General features: G+C 37.8%; 1 protein-coding gene across 1 annotated transcript in view; it reads left to right on the forward strand.

The window, feature by feature from the left end:
• CDKAL1 (CDKAL1 threonylcarbamoyladenosine tRNA methylthiotransferase) overlaps window positions 1–23,096 on the forward strand; it is a 378,616-nt gene that overhangs the window by 142,529 nt on the left and 212,991 nt on the right. The window lies entirely within an intron of this gene.

Consider the following 23,096-nt stretch of genomic DNA (forward strand, 5'->3'; position numbering starts at 1 on the left):
TTAAAATGCATTGCTCTGGGCATCCCAGGTAGGTGTGAACTTACTGCCTAGAATGAAAAAAAAAAGTGGTGTATCTATCTCAGGTCTAAGTTTAGATTAGCACGTTCATAAACATTTCATAGAGGAGTTTTGATACTATCTTCTTTCTTACTTGTCTTTTAGTAATGTGACCTTCATAATTGCTGTGAAACCTAGTGTGCTGTTTGGGTCAGAATATCAGGTCAAGATTTAGTGGGGTTACTTTTTCTTCCTCTGACTTCTGGGAAATATATGGGTGACGTTTTGTCATATTGCTGAATTATAATACCTTTTTAAACTGCATTTTTGTTCACAGATTGGTTTTAAAGTCTGGATATAAGCTCTTTGGTGTAGTTACTTCAAGTGTTCTAAATTCTTTACCTTATTTTCTTTCCAGTGAACATCTTGTTTTTGCCATCAAAATCCTCATCATAATTAAAACTGTTTTTTTACATTTGCTGTGTCTGACTTTCAGGTGGTAACAATTTTCCTTTTCCATAATATTTGTCACAGTATAATGTTATAATATCTTCTTGGTTGTAAATGTTGTCAAGGTTGTAAGCTAATTGAGCTATGGTCTTGTTCCTGTCTTTTGATGTATAGTAATGAATTTAGGATAGGAAAATTAGAAATACTATTATTTCACATATCAGATTATTTTTAGTTTAATTACAGAGGTTAATACAAGGGTACTGTAGGATATGTACATTTAGCATTAGGTGACTGATGAGGGTAGCAACCATTTGAAACTTTTTTAATATATTTTGAATAGATGTATTTTTTTACTGTTTGAGAAAACGATTCCTTCAAACTGCAGACTGTTAACATCTCCTAAGAAGTTACTCTCAAAAACCCTTTGCTTTAGAACCTGATAGTTTACAAATAAAAATTACATTTCATAGTTGTTCTTGCTGTTCTCAGGTCAATTAAATACCTACTTATCACCATAAGACAATAGAAGAAAATACTGGAAGCTGCAAAAAGCATATGTGTTTCGTTGAGAAGAAAGTCAAATATGACTTGATAAGGGAAAAGCATTGTTAAAGCCTCAAACAAACAAGTTAGTTGCATAAGACACCTAAATTAACTACTGTCTCAATCTGTGTTATATTGCCTGCTTTCCTCTCCTGAAATACAGCTGTTGGGGTTTTCCAAACAGCTGTCTTTCTCTTCCCCTTTCCCGGTCTCCCCAGCTGTGTATCGTAGGTGACTTTTTTGCCTGTTGGTTTGGGTTTGAAAAACAAAGCATAGCTTTAAAAGGCAGCAGTGCGCAGCAGTTTCTGAAAATGTAAAAATGTAATGAACAAAGAACGAGGCACAGACTGTATTAGTCACTGGGATTTGACTGTGCTAATTTTATCAGCTTTGCCTTAGTAGTCTGGTTATGTCAATTTTAGTACCAACACCACATTGGGCCTGAGTTTTCTTTGTGTAGAGACTTGAGGAAACTTTGAAGACTACTTTTTGGCACAGTGATCTTTATTAAGAAGGTGAGTTTGGATCAGATTAGGTGGTTTTAAAATAGTAAAAAATACTTTGTTACAAAGAGTGGTTTCCTCTTTGGAAATATTTTTGTCTGATACTGTTAAATGGCAGCACTTGGCAGCAGCATGAGCAGGGCGTTTCCATGAGGGAGGCCAAGAAGGGAGGTGAGGGTGCCACCAGCACAGGCAGCGCCTGCTCCAGCAGGACACTTAGGGCCATGGGGCCTGAGCAGTGTGACAAAGCTGGGGGCTGGTAGTAGGAACCATGAGCAGTCCCAGATGTAGAAAATTCCATAAACACAGAATATGCTGCGTTGGAAGTGACCCACAAGGATCATAGAATCCAAGTCTTCATGCTGCACAGGACAGCCCTAAGAATCACACCATGTGCTTGGGTGATGAAATGGTCACCCACCCTGGGTCTGAAGAGTACAAATTACACAGGTCTGAGGAGATGAGTGCAGGACTGGAGGCAGGCATGGTACTTAAGCTCACTCCATGTCTGGGAGCTGGGCTTCGCTGGGGCTCCTGGGGCAGAATGGGCTATGGAGGCAGCAGCTGAGGCTGGGCAGGTCAGCGAGGGCCTGGGGGTGCCCACGGGGCTGTGACAGGTGGTGCTGAATTACCATTTCCAGCTGGTGTTTTAATGAAACCTTGGCCTCTTCTGTAATTCTGTGGGGGAAGAAAAGGCTTATTGGAGCATGTATATTACCTCCTCCCCAAAGCACTGGAGTCTTCCATGGCTCACGTTAACCCCTTTCCTTCTCCAGTAGGATGAATTCCTTTATGTACATGGACATCTGCCTGCTGGAGCTATTCTTCTGAGGGCTCTGAAGGACCACTTAGCTTTTGGGAGTCTCCAGAAATGCTGATTGTTAAGACATCTCTCATCTGTGTCTTAGTTTCTTAACTCAAGATGATGTCAGATTTGGTAATCTTGATTTGAAATTTCTTTTACTGATTCCTTCTTCTCTCAGAAATGGCAGAAAAAAAATTCCTGACCCAAATATTTCTGTCCCTGCACAGTAGCTGTGAACTTTTCTGTACTTGTCCAAGCACAAATGCATGCCTACATACGCATGTGTCCCTCTGTGTTTGTATTGTATTTTGTGTTGTTGTATTGCCCAGACTGCTGCTGTACATGAATGTCCTCAGATGTTTGCATAAACCACATCTGTCCTATCAAGGGACAGACATATTGTCCAGTACCCTGTGCAGTCTGTAATAATTATAGTTTAAAAAAAAACCAGAACAAAAACATCCACTAGCTATGGAGTATCTGTGAAGATCAGGTACTCTTCTGTCAGTTGTGAGCTACCTCAGAGGTTTTACACAGTGGAATGTTTGTCCCTAAAAAGATGTTGCTTTGCCTTCACAGGGACCTGTGTCTTTTTCAGCGTTAGGCACTTTTTTTATTTAGTTCTTTTTTTTTTTAAGTAATGAACAGTTTTTTCCTACTGTTAATTTTGATTGTCCTGAGGGTTGTTGTTTTCTTATTGAGAAATCCAACCTATTTGTTTAATTTACCATGACAGTTGGTGGTTTCTGTCAACAGACTGTGACTCTAGAGAAAAGCTCCCATCCCAGGAGTGACATGTTTCAGAGTTTCCAAGTATGTTTGCAGAGACTAATGGTGAGTTACCGGAATGGAGGCACAGGAGAGTTACCACACTTCCCTGACACGCAAAGATATGTTGGTTACTCTTCATTTTTCCATCTGCAGATATGTAAGAAGTTCTTACTGTCACAGTATCCCATGCAAGCTGCAGATTGGCCTCTGTAATTTCTCCGTTAAGAAATAAGTGACCTTCTCTTCTATATGGTTTACTTTCTCTGTTATTGTTTAGAAAACACTTTGCAATATTTTTCAAATAGATTTTTTTTCCTATAAAATAGGCACTCAGAAACCAGGGAATGTCACAGTGCTCAAATAGCTGTTTTAATCTCTTAGTATATCCTGAAATGATATTAGTAGATCTGAACCTAGGAACAGACTTTTGTTTCTCTACTTCAAAATAATCCTCTGCTTTGAATTAAGGCATTTGGTTAAATCTTTTCCACTTTTATTTATGTCATAAGCATGTACTGTACAGGTCATCATCTTACTGGAACAAGCCAGGTAATAGTAGTAGAAAAGCATGTAAAATGCTGTTTGGAGAAAAGGCATAAATTTTTAAACTAATCTGCTAATGTGATTATTCTGTTACTTTGAAGTAAGAAAGAGAAATGTTCTCAAATTCATTTTGTATTACAGCTTCATTTAGGTTCAAGGAAAAATCTTTTTCTCCTTGTGGTCTCATCTTCATTAGTGCCAGTTTCATAACCCATGTAGCCACCTAGACAGCTCTTTTTAATGGGATTGAGACTTGGTTTTCCACATATTATTTAATTCTGTATCTGCTTTGTAGCTTGGACTATTACTTGTGGATCTTTGTTGTTGGTAATACTTGAACTTCCTTATTAACTCTCACATGCATTCAAATATGACTTTATTTGTGCTTTTTCTGGATGCCCTGGGAAGCATGAGAAGAGTGTACTATCACCTGAAAATGAGCCCACACTAGAATTTACCGATGGTGGGTTTGCACATAGGTCTGTTGAAGTGCTTTCTGTATTCTTTTTGAAGTTTCTACCTCTCCTAATGGAACAGGCAAGTAACTACACTGCTCATATGACTGGCAAGAGAAGAATTAAAATATACTGAACAGGGAATTCAGAACCAAAAGGAGCATAGTAATGTACATGCGTGTATTCGACTATATTATTCCTGCAGTGCTGGAGCATCTTAGAGAGGACCAACATGTTCCTTTAACTCAGAAAGATTTTCAGATCTGCTTTTGTGTCTTAAATGCTAATTAAAGCATAACACTTCAAGCTTAGTACTCTGTGTTGATGAACAGCAACCTTTTTGCTCATGGCAGAGCCCTTGCTAGCAAAGTTTATGTTGAGAGTGAGTATACATAGTATTGCTTAGAAGCTTGATGCATCCTGCTAGTTTTGTAGGGGTGTTTTAAGTCATGTTATCTGGTGGTGGTCATTCAAAGTGTTTCTGAGCTGCCAAAGGATCTGAGTCTAGCAGAATTAAAAAAAAAAAGAAAGTAGTTTTACATACAGAACTCAGTTTGTTTTATCAATCAAGTTGTAGGCACACAGTTTGTGGTAATTGGGAGTGGGCTGCGGCCAAGCCCTCATCCCTAATGGGTTACAGCTGTGAAAAGCAGGTGACCACTATAGAAGGCAATGAGATATTCAGTTCCCAGGTGCACTGACCAATCACAAAAAGGCAGAGAGGACACACAGGTGCAATGCATGAACATGAGGGATATAAAAGGTTGGGCTAAAGAACAAGAAGGGGGCAGATGCTTGAAGTCTTTGGATGTGGTATAGTGGGACTCTGCATTGTAGCAGTCTGCACTGTGGCATGTGCTGTGACATACGCTGCAACATCAGGTGACCAAAAATTCAGCATTAAAAAGAAGGTAAGGAGTTATGATTGTCAATCCTGATTTTCCAAAGCAGGAATATTTCCCTGGTTATGTATTGTGAAAGGTTAAAATTCTATTTCTTTGTAATTTTGTGTTGTAAGCAGATTTTTCCGTTTTATAAATTGGGGAGTATAAGAATTTCATTTTCTCCAAGAGGTGTGTTTTAATTTAAATGAGGTCACATAATAATTTTTCAATAGATTTCATTTCAGCATTTGTTTAGGTTTGAATATATAAAATACTTGGAGTTGTATGTCCCTGAAAGTGTAGGTAATTTGGGTTTTAGTATTTTTGGTTTTGTCTTTTTTAAATTGTGCCAAAAAAAAAGAGAGGTCAGAAACTTAAATGAAATGCTTTCAACTCTATTTTTTTAAGGTGGTTATCTGAAATATTTGATTCAGTTAACTTTTGTCATATTTAAACTTCACGCCATTAGCTGGTTTTCTCCTTGAAGAAAAGGTAAAATGCTGGTAATAGGTCTAGAAAGTTTTTTGGTGGTATGCATAGATTCATTTTGCTACAGGTAGTCTTCATTGAATCAACACCTATTTCAGGCTGCTTTTGGTATTAAAAGGAGATCATATTCCATCTCTTTGCTGCATTTGGGTGAGATGTCTGAAGAATAAGAAATACCAGTAGGCCTCCCCAGCCAGCAGTATGTAAGGAGGGCAGTGATAGAATGTCAATAGAGAGATCAAAAAGAGAAGCACAGTCCTCTATTTTCCTGCTCTGATAGAGGGAAAAATTTTGGTTGCCAGTATGCTGACAGATGTGTAGAGTCCAGTTAGAACAGTATTTATTCCTTTGTCAGCACAAGATACTCCACTGAGAGTTACTCAAGTCCTTGGGAACACTTCTGGATGCTTCTGTGGGGTTTTGTCTAATTATCTAGTTTTCTAATATAGGTATATATCTAATTATACCTAAATATGGTCTAGCCAGTCTAAAGAGTGATTTAAAATTAATATTTAGCAAAGTAGTACAGAGATCTACTAGCACCCACTAGATTTTTTTCTATTGATGTTTATTAAACAAAAAGAGGCCTTAACAACTGTGTATGTTAAGTCCTTGAGCTCTTGTAGTGACCTGTGGTGTCTGGCCAAATTTTTGCCTAGTTGAACTGCCTGAGCTAGACTTGTACCTTTTTGTGGCATTCAGCAAACATTACCTACACCTGTGAGTCCACCTTTGAAAATGCTTTGCTTGTTCACATCACCTTTGATCTCTTTGTAAAAGGGATGAATTTTCTGGAGTGACCGTCTTAAAACCATATCAAAATATCTTTGATTTCTGAGATAAGGATGTTGTGGCTTAAGTGTGAGAGCATGTGTAGCCAGTGCCTTTCTGTGCTGATATTCATGGGTTATTTCACTAATAATCTCATCAGTTCAGCAGAACAGCCATTTCTTTGGCTTTCTGTGTTTACTCTTGTGAACTGAAATCTATTCCTTGGTAAAAATTTCTCTAGATAAAAGTATTTAAAGAGATGGAAAATGAAAATCTTTCTGGTGTGTGAAAAATTGGATCACCTACTGTTTGACAGTGATAGACGAGTTTTATTTGGCAAATGCTTGTATATTTTTTGTCTATCCAGCTATGACACAATGTTTTCAAATTGCCCCCCAAATATTGCTGTCCCCATTTTGAATGAATAGTGAGTCTGAATTACAAATCTGCTCATATATCTTTGACTGAGTACTTATGAGGATGAATTCCACACCTTCAATTTACCTGATTTACTTTGTTTATTAACAAACTAATAATGCACACTTTTTCCATATTTTAATGTTTTACTTTTGAAGGTACTCATGTAAGTGACTCTTAAGTCAAAAGAAGATTTTGAGGATACAAGATAAAAACATGTTTTGATTTGCATTCGTTATTATGTTTGCAGAGGCAAAATAGTATTTCTTTGGATTACAATAATACAGTTAGTATATAATTGCATATTACATGCACACATATTGTATTTACTTCTAGTTGAGTTCAAGGTAAATGCTTAGAGTGAACTCCCCAGGAAATACAAAGCTATGTATAATTACTTTGACCCTACCTTACATTATACTATTTAAATAGGCACTTTTCATAACTACTTAGCTCAAACACTGATGACATGCTAGAGCTGATCATGTCAGTTACCCTCAGAAACAGGGAAGGTTGAAAGTCTAGAAAGGTAGTGCATGTGTTTTTGAAAGGAAACCTCTGCATCAGGCTTTTTGTTTATATTTCAATTGGTATCTGCATGCTCATATATTTAGATTTTGGCTATACTGTCTGTCAAGCATGTATTTCAAATGTGCATGTAACAGATCTTCATCTGTTCTGTTTTGGCACAATTCACAGAACAATTTATATAATGAAAATTATGGGTGACATAGTTGTGTGTATCTAAGCATTTTAATTTTAGTAATAAAATCTGAAAACTTAGTAGTCCAAAACTTGCAGAAACCACATTGCTGTAACTGAGGGAAAAGGAAAATCAATTGTTTACAACAGAAAGTTCTAACAATCTACTTTTTTTGCCCAAGGTCTCTTTCCACTGCAACTTACTGTAACTCACATCTAAGGTCATTATTTCTTAATTGGATATTAAATAGCATATTGATGACACTCTCTGAAAGATTTCTCTCTTTCATTTATTAGTAATTTCTTGCAATTATTACAATTGCATTTGTACAATGACTTCAAAATTATATGTAATAGTCTGTTTAAAAAAGTGCTACAAAATCTCTAGGTCCTTCATGGGAGCAATTTCTCTGAAATCTTGGAAAAACTGCATTGCTTATAATAAAGAGGTGATCTATCAGTGTGGTTTGCCTTCTGATCTTACCAGCTTGTTGTGCTTGTAGTAATTTCTGTTCTGTGTGTCTGTCCTGCTTCTGTGTCCCCATTGCTGAGAATGTCCCTGCCCACTGTGCTTCCTCATGCAGAAAAGTGGTGTGTTTTACAAGGTGGTTTCCTTCAGCAGCTTATGCAGGCAGGTTGTTAAAGAAAGCAGGAAGGAAAGTAAGTGGATTGGACCAGGAAAGGACCTCCTGAGCAGCTTGATTTCTGTCTCCTGAAGCTCATTTGTGGCACAGATTTGTACCTCCTTCAGTGCCAGAACCTCTATCTGCTGCTGCAGCTTGCAGGGGTTAATTGCTCATGGAAATCAACAGCTAAGGGCAGGAGGAGGAGGTAACCCTTTCTCTGTCTTGGTGGAGGTAGTTGTAGTGTCCATCCCACAGAAGTATGGGGCCTGGTCATCTTCATGGGACTGTCTGGAGTTTAGTATGATAAATTCCCTTCTGCTGCTGGGAAGGTGGAAGGTGTTGATGTCTTCAGTTCCTCCTCCTGTTGCCCACGGTATTTCTTCCATTTTTGTTGAGGTGTATTATAGAAAATTGCTTTGCTGAAGAGTGAATGCGATGTAGATGTTTTGCAGATCCCTGTAGAGTAAATGTCTGCCACTGTGCTAACCTTGAAAGGAAGATGATCTCTCACAAAAAGGAATATGTTTTTACAGAAAAAGTTTGTTTCATACCAGTATTAAACATATAATAAGGATAGAAATTTTTTCACTAAGTATTTACCTGTAAGAAGCAATTTTTTCTCTTATGCTTTTAGACTGCTGTTTCTCAGCTTTGAACGTACCTTCATGATTTCTGCCACCATTACTCTCTTTACAATGCTACTTCTTTCTCATTTTTAGAGTCTTCACTGCTTGAACTCACTTCTTTGAATTTCAGTTCTGTCCCTGCTCAAGTACAGAACTTGTGAAACCCCTTAGCTATAGGATCTGAATTTCTCTGATGTCATGCTGTCTTTTTCAATGACAAAGTAATTCTGAACTGGGCTTCTTTACTTTCCCTGTATGGATTAGAGCATGGTCCTCAGTTAAGAGTAATTTTGAGAGGGGAAAAAAAAATGAGCATTCAAAGAGTCTTTAAAGGACTTTTCTCATTAGTACATCAAATACCTACAGTCATGACATCATTTGTGGTATGACTCAAACTCATACTCCTTTCTCAGGTTGTATTTTTCATTGCTATTATTTAATGCTGTTAGAATGACTCTAGGAGAAGCAATTGTTCAATGAACAGCATGCATCTTGTCCTTTCCAAGAAATGCTTGGCCAGTCCCTCATTAAGTTTGCTGGCATATGACACCTAAGAATTATTCCTGTAAACGGGTGCTTCTTTGGCGTTCTTCTACTAGTCAGAATGACATACTCTGGCAATTTCATACTAGATTTAATACTGCCTGTATTGTAATGTAATGGAACAAATATATTTGATTTCCCTTTTCTTATGATGATGGATTTTGTGCCTGTTGCTTCAATGGTGCTATTTGATGATGTCAAAGTAAACTGACATCTAAATCTGCTCTGTCGACTTGGCTCTTCTCTTAAGTCATATGGAGCTTACATGCAGTGAGGTTTTTCAGTGGAATCAGAAGGTACATGCTGGTAAAGTTCTTTGCCATAGGCAAAAATCATTATGACATTGTTTGTACACACTGAGCACTGCTGGCCTGGAAATCTTTCTGTTCAGTATTTTGTGTTCATGCTACTTTGTGAGCTCTCAGTTTTTGAAAAATGCTGGTTAACAACATGTAATACAGCTATTTTTTCTGGGTCATGAAAACTTCCTCTTTCAAGTCTACTGATTTACTTCTGCATCGAGTTAGAAGAAAAATGTTTGTTTTGATTGTTTCCATTTTTGCACATTTGCTTCCCCTGGGTTATTTCCTTGCGGCCTCACAAATTTGAACTTTCTGCATAGTGCCATCATGAGTTTAAAATTTGCATCAGACCTTCTCCTTATACATTTTGATATAATTCCTTTTGCTCTTGTACACCTCATCTTGAGAAAATTTGCTATTTTGCAGTTCATTTACAAGACTTAGTAAGACTCATAAAACTTGCCAGGAATCACTGTGCAATTCTCTAAACTCTAGTATACCACACAACTTGTAAGTCAGTGAGAAAAACAGCGGTCATCACATGCTCCAACTGCGTCATCTCGTTAAAACTTTGGGCAGCTCCAGGCATTTTTGTACTTCTCCGTCACTAGGTGGCTTCCCACACTGCGCAGTTTTGTGACTCTCTTAACCCAAAAGGAAGTTCACCAGAATTTTAACACAATCCCTAGTTTCCAACTCAAATTATGTGGGGGAAAGGCTTAGAGTTGGGGGGGGAACCAAGCTTTATTTTGCTTTGTGTAGCTATGATATGCAGTTTCCTGCACTTTCAGCTTAGTCCTTTCAATGCCACATTCCTGATTATTTTGAAGGCTGATTCAGAAGATGAGACAGCTTTAACATCCTGGAACCTGATTGCAGGTTAGCACAGAGCATTGTAAGGCGACTTCCTGCCTGACTCTTTGGCAAATGCTTATTTGCAGAAGTGGGTTTGGATCATACAACAAGCTGCATTTTGTAGTCTGTCCGAGAAGAGAGTGTTCTGAAGTTGTTTGCAGTTTCATATAGCCGTGATTCTGACATCACTTTGCTCTCTGAGGCTGGAGATAAATTCCTCCCTGTTGAGCAGAGTATTCATCTGTGTCCCTTCTCTTAATGCCCATATTCGTATTTCCTAAGGGAAATCTGGACAAAATACTGAGAACCACTTTATTCATTTCTCAGATTACAGTAAAGACTGAGAAATAAGCTCCTATGTCAAACTTACAATTGATATTGTGTTGTCTTTAGTCCCAACTTTTCATATAAAAACCCCCCTAAACTAGAAGAACAAGACAAGCACTAGAGAATCCATTGTTTTTCAGAAATACTGACTTGCTGAATGTGAGTATGAGAACTGCCTGGGCTTTTATGTACTCATAGTTCTGGGTGTTTTAGTGGTCTGTTCTTTAAAGTGTTGTACAACCTAAGTGTTTAAAGCTAAGTGCTCATGCCTTTGCACTTACTGCTCATCAGCAAAAGCAGGTAACTTTTAGTTGCCTAATAATAAAACCAACTTATTTTGCTGGCATCAGTACGACATCTGAATTGTCACCAAAAATGAAAACGTCTAAGTGTCTGACTGAAGTGTCTCTTGAGCCCTTTCAGGTCAAGGTTGAATTTTTTTTGGAGACCTGAAAGGGAAATCTGTTAAGGGAGGTGTAAAAGTAAGAATCAGGTTTGGGAAATGTCTTGAATTTGTTCTTAGACTTGACCTAGAGAGAAATTTAATGGAAAAAGAGTTTTCCATGAACCAGATTCATGAGCTTAAAAAAAAAAAAAAAAAATTTGTATTACCTATCAAGTACACCAAAATATGTGCTTATGATGGTCTCACTGGCATGTATGAATTTGTAAGATTTGAAAAATAGGGAGGAATAGGGCATTTAAACTGTGATTATCAGTATGGAACATAAGAGCAAAATCAGTGAAAGAAAGGTACTTTAAAAAAAATCCAAGCAAATAATAAATGAAAAGTTGAGTATTGAGATTGTGCTTGGAAGATAATAGGTGGCATAAAATCCAATGTAACATGTTCCAAGATTATTAATATTATATCAAATGCTTTGTGTGGGATAGTATCTTTATATGACTTATTTATATGGGAAAGAAAAAAAATAACATCCTTTAATTCTGATATTTATGCTAAAGTTCAAGTAAGCTGTGAATTTTTAGATTACATGACCCTTAATTTTTAGATGATTTACATTATCTCTCTTATTTCTTTATCTATTAATTTTATTGAAGTCTCAAAATTTGTGTATTTTCTGTATTATTGTTCTTGACTGTCATTCTTGAAAAAGATCAAATTCCTGATTGCAAAAACAAGTCACACTGAATTGAGAAATCGTTTTATTTGTGCTTCAGATGCTAAAAAAATGTAAGCTGCTTAGTGCAGATCACTGGGTTCCTTCTCTTTTTGCTTTTACTGCTAGATGCATGTTAGGAGACTTAGTGTTTACACCAAGGATAAATAAGTTTAAAAAAGGCACTTGAAGGGTCCCCTATCTCCAGTTGTGCAATTTAGGCAATAAATGGTAAATTTTTGTGGATGCACAAATTCTTTTTCCAATAAGGAGTCTTAACAAAAACCTGTTGAAATTTTTGCTTTAAATTTTCTTTTGACTAGTTGTTTTAAGGTTTTTTTTCTACAGAACCAAGATGAATAATATCCAATAAATCACACGTGTTTTTTCACTAACCATCTACTAGTGTAAATGAGATTGATTTCCTGAGTTTGAGGTCCCCTCTGGATCATCTCTTTCTTGGCAAGTTGCTGCTTTAGAAGCTCAGGGTACTCAGCAGATCTTGAAAAATGCTGAGATGTTTCTGGACTGCTTTGCTGCAGAGCTCTGTGCAACAGTACTGCGCTAATTCAGGGGGACTCATGATGCCAGAGCCCACAAAAGGTAATTTCTTTCTCTGTCAACTGGATACTAACTATGGGAGGGTGTGGAAAACCACATCTGTTTTGGGTTTTTACCTAGAAGATGTTTGGGCTTTTTTTCAAGTAGAGAAATACAAATGCAGAAGTGAAGATTTGAGAAGTGCCTGGAGCTGATTCTACCCCAAATATTAATAGTTGTGTTTGGGATTAACTGAACTGGATAATTCCCTAACTAGAGAAGATCTTTCACACGCCCCTTCCCTCTTGACAGAGATCACCCATTAATTCCCTTGTTCAAGTTGTCATCCTGGTTTTCCTTTAAGACCAGACTCAATTGAGAGAAAAAAAAAATGTGGTAAAATGAGATCTTAGATCTGTATTTAGACTGTAGTAGAAGGTAGCTGTATAACTTCTTTCAGCATGCTAGTTCTGCTGAGGAGTGTGGAGTAAGGCTTGTACAAGTGTTCTGTATTTTTTCTGCTCTGATGTACAGCAAGATGTACAGGAGGCTTCAGTCAAGTGCTCCCCAGCTACTGTGCCTAGAAAATTAGGATCAGATGTTTCTCTCTAGATCCCTATGAAGTGTATTGGTAGATGGAGCTCCCCAAAGCAATAGTTTACATCAGTATGTCAGGTGTTCAATGGAGCTCCTGACTTGTGTTTGCATAAACCATCTTTCCAGACATGAAAGGTCTATATGGAATGAGCCTAAATTTGACAGTTATATTTAGCAGTGTAGCATTAAGTCATGTATATCATCATATGAAGGAGACAGCTCTTTAGACCTCTGTTTAATCTGGTCTTTTTTCCTTTGTCTTATTTACATCTTCAGGGACTCATCTTGTCCTGTATAGCAAGAATGTGAATCCAAAAGAAATAGTCCTGGCACGATGAAAGTGGAACTTTGTGTGTGATTCTCGTTAATGTCCTTTCTTGCAGACACAACTGCAAGTCTGAAAGCTGGTGCTTTCCTGTTTGCATATCATTCCCAAGGAGTCAAGAAACCAGAGTGCCTGTTGGTGGGATTGTGTCAGTGTTACTTAAAACAGGCTTTATCCTTACAAATGAAGTTTAGTTGTCTGGCTTTTTTGAAGCAGTGAGAAAATTTCTCTGATGTTGCCATATTTGGTTTTGACTTCAGGATAGAGAACAGTTGCTCTTGGAGGGGTGGTGGTAAATTAAAATGCATTTTCAAAATTTTTTTCCTCTTTTGATAACCAATTGTAATGATTAATTCCTCTTTTCAGAATTACTGTTGGTTGCCTGTTTTTAGGGAGATTCTTAGTCTACGTCAGGAGTGGCTGGGGACTCTTTAAGTCTTCACTCTGTATCTTGAATACACTAGATGAAAGTGAAGAAAGAAGCCTAAAAGAATGTGTCCTGCCACTAGGAATGTGGTTAACAGCTTTGCTTCTAAAACTTAGTATCACCATGGGCAACATCATATATATTTAGGTAAAACACAAAACCAGCTGTGAGGCTAGGCCTAAGATACGAAACTCTGTGCCATGCATCTCCTTACCTTCAGTTTAAAATGGGAAAACCACATTTTTAAGGCTTCCTTTCCCAAAAAAAAGTGCTTGATAAGCATGAGCCAGCGAAGGTGACTGACAGCCTCCCAGGCTGCACTGAGCAGAGTGTCTCCAGAGGGTGGAGGGAGATGATCCTTCTGCTCTGCCCAGCACTGGTGGGACACACCTGGGGTACTGGTCAAGGCTGGAGCTCTCTGATACGAGAGAGATAAAGAGGGACTTGGAGTAGTCCCAGTGGAAAGGTTGTGAAACTGAGCTTTTCAATGTGTGCCTGGATGTGCCCAACAAGGACAGGGCCAGGTTGTTCTTAGTGCTCTCCAGTGACAGAACAAGAGGTAGGGGGCACAAACTGAAATATAAGAAATGTTGTTTGAACATAAGGAAAAGCTTCTTTTATAGCAGAGGTGATTGAGCTCTGGCAGAGGCTGTGGAGTTTCCATCCTTAGGGATGATGACAAGCTGTCTGGACCTGCTCTGGTTGCTGCTGCTTTGAGCAGTAAGGGCTTGCACCAGATGATCTACAGAGGTCCCTTTCCACCTCAAGCACTCTGGGAATCTGGGATAGTTTAAATAAATATAAACAGCAACAGAAAAACTCATGAGGATTTAGATACAAACACGATGCATAATAATGAGCTTGCTTAATGCTGTCCGTGAAGACCCTTACTCCAGAGGTAAATTTTGTGGTTTCACACTTTAGAAAGTAATACCCTAAAGTAAGGATTTCTTGTCCCATGCAGAATGCATCCTCATTTCCTGACTTAAAAGAATTTCCTGTGCAATCCTGTAGGCCTGGTCAGCCTCAGGAAAGAGGAACTTTTATTTCCAAATTCCTTGCCTGCTAGGCAGAATGAAATATTCCCACTGGAAATATACACCCCAAGCTTCTGTCTCTGTAACTTAACATGTTGAATTTCATCAGCTTGAGTTACAACAAGACTTCAATGCTTTTTAAAATTTTTTTTTTTCTGAATTTGTCCTTCAAATATATGTGTTTTTGTTAATTTTTCTATGTAGAATTTCGGTTTTAGGGTTTATTTTCAATGCATTGGATGAGATGTAAGGTTTTAGCTTTTTTTTTTTTTAAAGGAGTTTTGTTGATGTCTGTGTGGACTTTTTGAAAAGGAGCTATTAAACCAAAGGTCAAGTACAAAATTGTCACTCATCACATGCTTATCTAGCTTATTTTTAAACTAATACACAAGTGTCTAAGTATCACATGCTCTTTCTTGCATTGCAGACTGGTGCCAGTCCTGGTGTCTTTTTTGTTTTTAAGAGATAAATGTCTAGTGGTTTTTGTTTGCAGTGACTATGGTTTGTGAGTCATGTATGTCATATAATGCTGCTTTCTTTCTGAAGTTTAATCGTTTTCCAGAAGGTAGATGGAGTCTCTACATTTTAACTTGGTATTAGGCTGAAAACTGCAGCTGGGGAATGTTTACTGAAGGGTTTGTTTAGTCATTCACATTCCTCTTTTCTAACAGTTTGGTTTAGATCATTTGTTAAAGAGCTTAAAGAAAACTCCCTTTATTATTGGCGCAGATGGGACGGGTTTTTTTCCTGCAAGTTATGGTTTCTAGCCGATTTCCTAAAATTTATTTTTACTTTACTAAACTATCAGATACTTTTTAAAATTTTAAGTATGGGTAAAATAGTGATTTATAAAGTAGTGATTTATAACTAGTCAAATACATAATAAAACTTTTCTTTTGCTTTAGGTATATTATAATTCTTCAGTAAAATAAAATGTAATAACTTTTGAGATACTGCTTTTAACTTACCCTTTAGGACTAGTCTAAAGGACATTTTTGTGCAATAGAGAGAAAATATCAGTAGAAGTTAAACTATTTATGAAGTATCAACATCTTTAGGAAAGCTCAGCTTGGATGTTCACCAAGCACACTATAACCACGTAAATAACCTTTGATCCTGACTAAAGAGTTAAAAGTGATGTCCTCTCTAGGCTTGGCCATTTTGCTTGAACAGGGGGAGTGTGATAATGTTGTGCTTGTTGGCTTGTGTCTGCAGTTGGTAGGTTTGCAGGGTGTCTTCCTATATCTGCAGCTGGTCTCAGAAGTGTTTTTTAAAATCCTAATCCAGCTTTTTTTATTTTGGTGGGAACAGGGAATGTACTCCAAGTTTAGAGATAGGTGTATGTGAAAGCACCAAACAAGCTTGTTTGTAGGTTCCTTTCTGCTGTAAAAAAAAGTTTCACTAACACTAACTCGGTATCCTACCCCTGCAACTGTGCTGCAAGTCAGGCTGCTGCAGACCCTTTTTAAGCTGCTAGTGTGCAACACAGTCATTCTTTGTGGTTCAGACAGCTGCTGAATTTACTGCAGAGACTATAATAGGAATTTTCATCCTTAAGCTTAAGCTAGGCCCTGCTTGTTCATTCCAGCAGCTTATGTATTTTTGAGTGTTGTTTCCTTGAGTGTCGTGTTAAGTCAAATATAGGAGTGAAGCCATACCTCTGAATAAAACAAAAGTCAGTTAAACAAAACAGAGAGTTAAATCATAGAATGGTTTGGGTTGGAATTTCATTAAGGATCACCTCGATCTGACCCCCCTGCCATCCTCAGGGACACCTTCCCCTAGATCAGGTTGTTCAAAGGCCCATCCAACCTGGCCTTGAACACTTCAGGGTGTGGAGCATCCAGACTTCCCTGTTCCAGTGTACCCCCCTCACAGTGAAGAATTTCAACCTTATATTTAATTGATAACCTACTTTCTTTCAGTTTGATTTATGTATATTCTTTTAAATGGCACTTAGTGCTAGTTCGTTCTCAAAGGTAATATTGCTCTACCTATATCCACTTAAAACTGTGGTCTCTGCTGTTCTCCTGCTCTTCTTTCTTTAGGAGTTTAGGATTTATGGTGTCTTATGTACCTGTGGAATATTTTATGGATGTTGTTGAATATTGTATGCTCAATTATTTTCTTATGCAAAAAATATGTGGGGAAAAGTAAAGTTCTCTTTTGAAGTAAAATTATGAGAGTAATATATAAATACTAAGTAAATAAAATGTGTTTTTTATTTTAGTCTAGAGGAGCTGAATGGCTTTGTTTTTCAAAGGGATGAATGCTTCTCTGTGAAGCAAAGCTTAGAGACCTATCTCCATCAAGTCTTGTGAGACTGGAAAGTTTGATTCTATAGTTTGCATCAACTGCCTTAGACATGAGCACACGCAACAGTTTACTGCACATCTGCTCATTGGGGGCTCTTCTTTTTTGTTCTTACAATTTACAATCAATTTAGTACAATCAGGTCCATTCTCCACCCCCAATTCTTTTATTTTACATGTGGTAAATGTGTGTTTGCAGAAGAGAGTTTAGGATTTTAGGATGAATTCAAGTTGAGTGAATTCAGAAGTTAAAATACAGCCAATTGTAACTCACAACAAAGCCAATAAATTTAACCTTTTTTTTTTAGGTAAGACTAATTTACATTTTGGGTTGATATGAAGATTTCAAAGGAATATGGACAGGCACAAATATACTCCTCCATTCAGGGAACTAAATTAGGGGCACACATCTGCTGTTCCAGGTTTAGGTTTGTGTCCACGCATATGAGTGTGAGCAGAAGTCATTTGTCTCTAGGAAGGAAGAGTGTTCTTGTTAGGTTCCAGGGTCTCAAAGAGATGAGTTTAGCTGTGGTGCAGCTTCTTTCAGTACATGGTGGCTGTCATGGTACAATACTTCCTTTGGTCTGATGGCATTTTCCTGTTTCACAACTTGCGTCCATTGCTTCTAATCCTGAGACCTTGAGCCTCCAACAACAGCCTGGCTGTGCCTTCACTGTGTGCTCCCATCATCCCTTTGCAGACAGCAGTAAGAGCTCCTCATTCCAACAAGGAACAAGCCAGTTTTCTTCATGAGGTTCCTGTTTTCTCCAGGCTATTGATGTCCCTCTGAATAGTGAACCCGCCTTCCAGCATGTGAAGTAATCCCCCCAACTCCACTTGTAGATTTGCTGCAGAGATATTACATCCCTTCACCTCTATTGCTGATAAAGTTGGGAGACTGGAGTGTCCCCAGCATCAGTTAGTCCCTGAAGAGCACGTCACCAGTTAGACTTTGCACTGCTCACCACATCCCAATAATCCAGCCCATTTTTAACCCACTCTGCTGAACACCTATTCAATCCATATCACAGAAGTTTGACTTTACAGATTCTAGAGGAGTCTTGCAAGTTAAAACTCATTTAAAAAAATCATGTCTCATGACAACCCCAGTCTTCCCCATCCCACAGGATTAGTCACCACCTCTTTGTAGAAGGCAAGGTCAGTTCATGTCTTCAGACAACTCAGCCTCTTGAGGAAAATGTCTATTTAACCCATGTCTAGAAAAGCCCATAAGCATCTTGTAGTATGATGTCATCAGCCATATTTGTGAAAGCTTTCTTGCGGGGAAGTAACTGGTTTGTGTTCTGTGGGAATCCATCGGCTTGTTGGCTCTGTTCAGCAGCCCATAGGCACATCCTGCAAAACTCCAAATCATCCAGAAGGCTGGGTCTTTTAAAGAACTTGGTTGAAGCCAAAAAAATAGTTCAAGTCAGCCATTGCAAAGATAATGTTGTAGCCAGATGGAGATGTGGAAATATGAGAAAAAGCTTCCATTTGAGTATTGACTAAGGCCTGTAAACAACTGAATTGCTGAGCTACTTTGTGTTTTGTCTGTCCATTCGTTTTTATTGTTAAGTCTTGCTTTGGATGACTAGGGCTGCCTCTTGTGTATTTTCCAGCCTGTAATGTCTAGAAGGCTGTTTAGACCCTGAATCCCCAAGAGGTTCTGTGGCCTGTTTTTAATGCTCTGATTTATGCATTAAGTGCTTTAGTAATGGTCTTTCTCATTTTCTTTTAAATGACTGACCGTAACTATCTGAGTTGCAATGGAAGTGACAAGGCAAAAAAAAAAAGTCATATTAAAGTCTAAAGCTCGTTGTCCATCTTAGTGCTTTACAAAAAAAAAACCAACCAGCTAGCAAATTATGGTTTCTGTCAGAGCTGGCAGCAATTGAACTGGAAAAGTTTCAGGCTCACTACAGACTTGAGTAGTAAAGAGGAAATCAAAGCATACAAACACTGGCCAGCTAGCTTGGAAGAATGTCAGACCATTCCAGTCGCTGGGACATGAGGACGCTGCAGGAGAGTTACAAGCCTACAGGTCACCAAATGCAAGACAAGATGAAGTTAAGAAAATGGCAGGGAAAAAACCACCAAAAAGTAGAATAAAAGATCTGAGGAATTATTGGAATGGGAGAATTCTAGAGAAGTAAAGCAGATGGAGAAGTTGATTATCATTAGTAATGAAAAATGACAGTTTTCCTGTTTTTCTGTAGTTTTAAATTCTGCAATACATACTTAAATACATTCAAAGAATAACATTAGAAAATAATGAAAATAAAATAATTCATAACTGTTTAAGTAAGAAAGTTATGTCCATGGTCTGACTCAACTCTGTAACTGTGCTAAAAGGGGATTAATCTGCTTCTGAAAATCCCTTTGGAGACTCTTAAAGGCCCTGGTTTAAATTTCTGTTTTTAAAAGAAATCAGTCGATGCATCTTATAAGAATCTGTTTAAATCAGTCCATTAAATTGCTTGGGAAATCTGTTATTTAGGATTGGGCAGTTAGTGTTGAAATGGGTTGTCATCTTTCATTTTCCATTGCAGAGTAACACATAGGGAGGGATATGTATTTGAAGCATGTATGTATCTACTGCTGCACACTTTTATTTCCCAGCAGGACTAACAATTTTATTGCAAGACAGAAATGACATTTAGGAGCAACAGCACAATATTAATTGGTTAGATCCTTGTCTACATTGGAGTTTCTAACAGTCCTACTGCTATGACAACCAGTAGGACATTTTGAGGCAGAAAGATTTGTGTGCATGCAGTCATTGGGAAGGGGCTCTTTCTAGTGATGCCCGAAAGATAGGCTGGAAATAATAGAGTGATGGAAATAATAGACCTGCTCTATAGACATCATAGAGTGATGTCTATAGAGCAGATCTTTGTTTACTGCAGTGCTGGTCGTGAGGGGGATATCTCCTTCTGACTCACCCACTTTGTCAGGTGCTCTGGTATATTTGTACAGTAGGTATTGCTTAGTGTCACTATGTCACTACACCATCATCATGTGGGCTCCAGAATCCATTTACATTGCATGATCTCAGGGTTATTAGTTCTTTTGCATTGCACTTGCATCTCCCCAATTCGGGGAGTGTCAGGGGTCTTTGGTGAAGGCTTCCAAGGTCTTCATAGCATCTGAACTGCATGCACAGTTATGGTGTTCCTTGGTCCATCTGGTCTTAGCTGGTCTAAATTCTTAATTTTGTGTCTAATTGGCTTTGCACTTGCCAAATTTTCATTAGGACTATACTTATCTATCTAAAGTTATCCACCTGGTGAGGTTTTTTTTTTGGTCTATTCAGCGTTAAGCAACTAGTTAACTGTGTACTAGCCACTATGTTGTATAAAAAGTTATTTATATCAGGTTATATAGGTATAAAAGGCTATGATTTCAGGTTATATTGATTTCAGGTTATATAGATGCGTAAAAGATCGTGATATCTTATAACTCAAGCTATATAAGCACCTTTTAACTTTGACTTATAATTGGTGAGTTTGTTTTTATTATGCAGTTATTTCCATTATTTTACCTAGACAATTCAGATCCAGTTTCCCACAGACATTTTACAAATGCTTTTTTGGAAATCGGTCTGATGGCAATCTCAGATAAAGTCTAAATTAAGCCTGGTAGTTTTAGTGCTGCTGAAATGTAACTTTTTTTCCCCCCAGGATGTTTTGACCAGTACAAAAACAATACCTTTTATCCCAAGAATCTGTGTGGTACCTGCTGTATGTTACAGAATTAACTGCAGCCTAATGTTTCCTGTGAGATTTCACCACTCTAAAAGGGTCTGTCCCAAAAGCCATTCAGGAAGTAAAAACAATAGCTCTTGTCACAGGCAGTGGACTACTTTTCAACCATGTTTTCTGTGGGGTTGATTCAGAAGCTGCTAATGTTATGAAGATGCATGGTAAATGAAGTGGATTGACTACAGAAGGACACTTGACTCCCTTTAGTCTTCTTCCAGTCATAGAGATCTGCTGAAGTGCTTCATTCCTGAAACAGAACTTTAAATGTGCTCATTATACACACCCACACCACTAAAATTCACAATTTTAATTTAAATAGTAGTATTTCATTAAAACCTTTGAAAAATTGATTTTTAAAAAGTTTTGAAATTGTTCATTACTAACCCAATGATATTTTGCAGCACATTCTGTGGAAGTTTTGCTAAGTCATCTGCCCCCCAGTAGAGTATTTGAAATACAATTATACTATTTGTTGTTTTAAATACTCTCAGGCAGTTGTCAAGTCACAGCCCTCTGCAACTTTATAAATTAAAGCAAGTCTCCAAGAATCCTGTCCTCAGAGGTCATTTTCCAGCCACTGCTGTTCATTAGGAGGGATCATGAGTTCCTCATGCATGGTGATAAAGTAATGTGGGGCTGTTCTGCTGCTGCGTCTCTGGGATTAGCTGTGAGCAGATTTCTAAGGAAGTATCTTTTGTATCTGAGATTTTTCTGCCATTGCTCTTCATTTCTACCCCCTTCATTACTACTGTTTGACTGAGACCAGGAGTCATCATCTTCTAAATATTATTTCTGTTTATGAAGTGCTGAAAGAACTGATGACTTGTAGTTACAATGCCATGGCATTTTCTGCTCCATGCAACCACAGAACCTCATTTATCTACTTATGCTGTTTTAGCTGAGTTGCTTTCTTGGTATTAATGCCTGTCTTGATCTGCCCCCAAAGCTGATTTCTACATAGCCATGCAGCTCTTTGGAACTACTTCTAAAATAAGTTATGTCTCTGTGAATCATAGGGCTTTAGTTTGAATAAAACATTGCAGTTTCCAGTAAGCATCAAGCACTGCACTGTTTTGGGTCAGGATGGGGAGCACAGATGTGTGCACCTTAGCAATGGGCCATTTCATCTTGTACTGTCAGTTTAGAATGCCTTATGTAATATCAGTTTAGAATGCCTTAATACATTAATTCAGTTGCAAAACTGTGTGGCCAGAGTAACTAATCAAGTTCATTAGACAAACACTGAAAAGTGCCATGGATGCACTTGATTTTAAATCATTGACCTTGAAGTGAGCAAGGTGAATGTAGATGATATAACTACACAGCTGTGAACTTTGAATCACCTGCACTTGACTGTAGGAATTCAGTTTCGGAAAATGCAAATATTGAAAGTACAAAATTGAATCATATTATGGCTTATCAAACCAATAGAGCTGCCTTCTCTTCAAATTCCTTTTGATTAGTAACTAGTGAGACATTACCAAATAAAACACTGGCTTCCCAGATCTTTAGAAGAACAAAATTTAATGCATTTCCTTGCCATTTTGCTGAGCATGGTGTGAGTAGCAGAATTAAAAAACAGCATCTCATGGTGGCATCCTACTTTGAGAAAAATGTGTGCAGTCCCATTTTTTGTATAGTATTGCTTGAAGGGTCATACTATTTTCTGCTAAAACTCTTTTGAGAGACTTTTCAGGCTGGCATTGCACTTTCAGAGAAATTTTATCACAGCATATCTCTAAAATACTTGGCTGCAAAGATAAGTTCAGACAAGTCCTGTTCTTATCATATCGAAAATGTTGTAACCTCAAGTGCGTGTGTGTACCTGTGGCTGGTGTCCAAGCTCAGTCTGAACAAGCTGGAATACCAGAAACAGTATTTCTGTAATAATGTGGTTTGCTGCTTAGACTAATTAGCCTTTATGAGAAATTGCTTGCCACTGTTTCAAAAGTATTTTAAATCTTGAATATTTTTAAAGTGAAAACAACCTCCCATACCCCAAATGCTTGTCAGGAAGTTATACTCCCTGTCGTTGTGGGTTGAAAAGCTTTATTGTAAAATGTGCAAACTTCAAGTAAAAGAACAGTTTCCTGAAAACAAGTCTGGCATATTGGGCATGCCTTTTTTTTTTGTTTTTTTCCTGTGAAGGATTTTTTTCCCCCCTGATCCATTACAGTTATGCTTGAGGGAATTTAGATATTTTGGAAGTAAAAGTAGAACTTCATAGAGGTAGAATGTGAAGAACTATTACTGGCATTTAATTCTACAAGTATAGTGTCAGTGTTAGGTTTTCAAAACTTGGTATACTAAGCAGAAAAACATTTGTAGAATTCTACTAGCTTTTGATGAATAATTTGTGACTAG

This window comes from Fringilla coelebs, assembly GCF_963513975.1.
Source record: "Fringilla coelebs genome assembly, chromosome: 1".
Classification (NCBI taxonomy): domain Eukaryota; kingdom Metazoa; phylum Chordata; class Aves; order Passeriformes; family Fringillidae; genus Fringilla; species Fringilla coelebs.